At 37.9% G+C, this 3,751-nt stretch overlaps 1 non-coding gene across 1 annotated transcript; it reads right to left on the bottom strand.

Annotated features, from left to right (window-relative positions):
* Positions 1-2,364: 2,364 nt before the first annotated feature.
* Positions 2,365-2,471, bottom strand: LOC132275747 (small nucleolar RNA R71). The gene has a single exon (XR_009470727.1). It is a non-coding gene; the product is annotated as a small nucleolar RNA R71 (small nucleolar RNA).
* Between the last annotated feature and the right edge of the window lie 1,280 nt (positions 2,472-3,751).

The raw sequence follows: 3,751 nt of genomic DNA, 5'->3' as shown, positions 1-3,751 counted from the left end.
TACTTAATGGAACACTCTTAAGATTTATTTGATGGTTCACACTTGTTTCTTGATGGATTGTATCACATCTCTAGTTTAATTAGTTTAATTTCATGTCTCTAGCCTAGTTGTAGTGTAGTTGCTTTAATTTCTTAGGTAGGTGAATAATCCATTCTTGTTTCTTGATGTTCCATGCTTGTGAATGCAAAGAGTGCATATCTCTAGATATTTGTGTGTGCATTAATTGTGGTTTAATTGAATGAATTTTGGTCTCATTTGATAGGTTGTGCTATTCATTAAAATTGGTTAGACAATCTATACTTATTTGCCATCCATGTTTAGTTTCAAATGATGTCACACACACAAGTTACAATTTAAATTTCCCCATTAATGTACAATTACTAGTGTTTGATGAAGTGAAGCTTAGTGGTGACGCTAAGCCCCAAGATCTCTCTCCTATATCTTTTCCTTACTTTCTAGATTACTTTCTTTTTACTTGGATTAATCTTTAATTGCATTATAGTTTAATTAATCAATCACCAACAATCTCTGATCACTCAACCTACTAATCCAACATTAGTTTCCATCAAAAATATACCTCATTTCCCTTGGGACGATCCCTACTCACTCTAACTCTATTTTTAGTTGGAAGTTGTAGTGGCATTTTATAAATTTAAACTTGGTCACACTACACACTTTTGCATGCTTTGGTCCGAGACACACCAATAAATTAATAAATTCCCAAAGTATAAACAATCAAACCATAATACTTGGATCAGGTTACATCAATGCCCTAAGATAGAGTTTAGCTACTCATGGAGAGGAAAGATGTCTTCATTGATGTTGTAAATGCCATCTCCATAGACCACCAAAAACTCCTTTGGATCTTCTTCTTCAAAACCCTAAAAGCCGTTGTGATAAAGAGGAATGGGATGATGGGATTGATGGATGATTCTCTTAATGTGTCTTCTCCTGTTCTTTTATAATGGAGAACAAGTCCCAATCCCCTTTGGATTGGTTTTATAGCTTTTGGTAACAATTGGGCCTATAAGGAAAAAAAAAAAGAGGGATAATTTTAGTTAATTCCCGCATTATTTTTAACCTCCAGGATGCCAGAGACACACCAAGTTTTGGTGCCATTGCCGATGATTGGCATCGTCGTATTTGGAAATTAATTAGGAATTAGTACTCTTTTGATCTTGTATTTATTTTATTTTATTTTGGTTACTTATTGTGCTTGTTCTTGATTGGCTAGGTGAATTGAGCCAAGAGAGCCAAGCAAAGGGGAATTGAAGAGCAAAAGAAGCAGGAAGCCAAGCAAAGCTAAGCAAGAGCATAAAAAGTTCAAAAAATAAAATAAATAAATAAAAAATGCAAAGCAAAGCAATGTAAAGAAAAGAAAGAAAAATTAAAAAAAAATTGAAGTTGCTTAAGGACCCTTTGTGAGCCTTTCTAAACTCTTTCTCTAGTTAAATCATGAGCCCGCGTGAAGGCAAGTCTTTATTTTCTTAGATAGATTATAAGCCCGCGTGGAGGTAATTTAATTTTTCTTCCATATTGTTCAAAGCATAGGAGTTTGGAATCATCATATATGGAGGATTATTGATTATTGATTTGTTGCGGAGGAGAAGTGATTGCTACTTGCTTGTTGCTTGTTTTTGTTTTGTTTGTGCATGCATGGTCGTAGGCCGTTAAATCATACTCTTATCCCACTTAATTTGAATCTTGAATCTATTGTTCATAATTCTAAGGGAATGGGTAATTCTAGTCATTCCATTTCATCAATGGAAGACATCAATGAGGACTGTGTGGAGGACCTTGGTCACATAGACCAACAAGGTATCCTCCACCCTAATGTGCATCATGACAATATTCAAGTAACTTTAGGCATACCAAGGCCTTTCATTCCACCACAACAACAAGGCCAAGTTCCATTGGGATTGCCTCAGCCAATTTTTGATCCACAACCTCCCATTATTCAAGGCAATCAAGGTGCTTATGTAGCACCACCGGTAATGAATCCTCCTCTTGCTTTGCGTGACCATTATGTGCCAAATGAATATAATGCACCCACATGCATTCAATTGCCCCCATTTAGAGCACATCACTATGAAATTAAACCGCAAACTATTCAAATGCTTCCCAACTATCATGGACTTCTAAGTGAAGAACCTTACAAGCATTTGGATGAGTTTCTTGAAGTGTATTCCACCGTGAAATACACGGACATGCCGAAAGAGGTTTTGAGATTAAAAACTTTTTCCTTTTACCCTTAAAGATAAAGCAAAATATTAGTTCAACAATCTTAGGCCTTTTTCAATAACTTATTGGACAGAAATGCAACAAGAGTTCTTGAAAAAGTACTATCCGGTTTCAAAGACCAATGCAATGAGAACTTTAATTAGAGAATTTTTTCAAGGGAAAGGGGAATTGTTTCATGAGGCATGGGAGCGCCTTAATGACTTGCTTAGGAAGTGTCCACATCATGGCATTCCTAAATGGCAATTAGTGCAATTTTTCTTTAAAAGTTTGTCGGATAATTTTAAGGGTATGGTTTATGCATCTATGGGTGGTTCATATCCTGATAGGCATGAGGACGATGTATGGCGTCTTTATGAAAGCATGAGTGAGAATTCAATGTATTGATCCTTGTTTTCCAAAAATGGTAAAAATTTAGGCGGAAGGAAGAATGTCATCTTGTATCAAATTGACAATTCCAATGACATAGCCACCGAAGTCAAATCTTTTTCTCAAAGGTTTGATCAATTTTTTATCAACCAAAATTCGGGGAATCAAATGTCTTCCTCCCCTAATCATGTTCATCATCATAATTCTAATGAATCATACATGACTTGTTCTAGTGTCCTACATTCTACTTCCAATTATCCCCATGGACATGTACCAAGTGAGAACCATGAACAAGTTTATGCCACATTTGTCAGCCGAGGGAATAATCCCTATGGCTCACATTACAATATCGGGTGGAGGAACCATCCAAACTTCTCTTAGAAAAGCCAAGGAGAAGGTTCAAACCTTCCCCAAGGTGATTTTCAAGGCAAGTATGTTCCACCCCCAATACAAAGCCAAGGTTCCTAAGGTTATAGATCATCCTTTCAATCATCACATGGAAATCAATTTTCTAACTCTCATTGTGACGACCCTAGTTTTTAGGCCAGCGTGTCCTGTGATGAACCGTAAGGATGATCCGATAACGGATCCGAATGCGGAAGCGAAAATAGAAAACAAGACTCTAAGAAGTCAAAGTGACCTTCCATGAGGTCGTGGAACTCAACAATAACATATGAGGAAGCAAAAGATCGAAAATATGACAAATAAGCTCCCAGGGGCAAAATAGTCATTTCTGAAAACTGTAGATTCGGGTGCCACTAAGCACACCGCTGGAAGGACAATGAAAAACTAATCAAGATGGACTCAAGAATCGCATGATTCAGAGTCCGGACGAAGGAGAAACGGCATGACGAAGAAAAACAAGCACTTAAGGCAAAAAGAGTAAACTGGTAATTATCCAAGAAGAACCAGGTGCAACTAAGCACACCGTTAGAAAGACAGCGAAAAATTAGTCAAGTTAAAAAAAAAAAATTCACTTGAATCGGAGTCCGGACGAAGGAGAAAAGCCCAAAAGAAGAATTGACGTAGCGGCGGCCCGACGAGGGGCCATGACAGCCCCATGCGCACGCCCATGCGCGCGCCCATGCATGCCATGCACGCGCTGGGTGCACCATGGCTGGCAGCAGCAGCCATAAAGCTGCTG

The sequence above is a fragment of the Cornus florida genome, unplaced genomic scaffold (assembly GCF_030987335.1).
Source record: "Cornus florida cultivar Cherokee Brave unplaced genomic scaffold, ASM3098733v1 CherokeeBrave_3.0.0_Hap2_Chr09, whole genome shotgun sequence".
In the NCBI taxonomy this organism is placed as follows: Eukaryota; Viridiplantae; Streptophyta; class Magnoliopsida; order Cornales; family Cornaceae; genus Cornus; species Cornus florida.
Note: the sequence above shows the minus strand (reverse complement) of the source record. Positions and strands in the feature narration are given on the sequence as shown.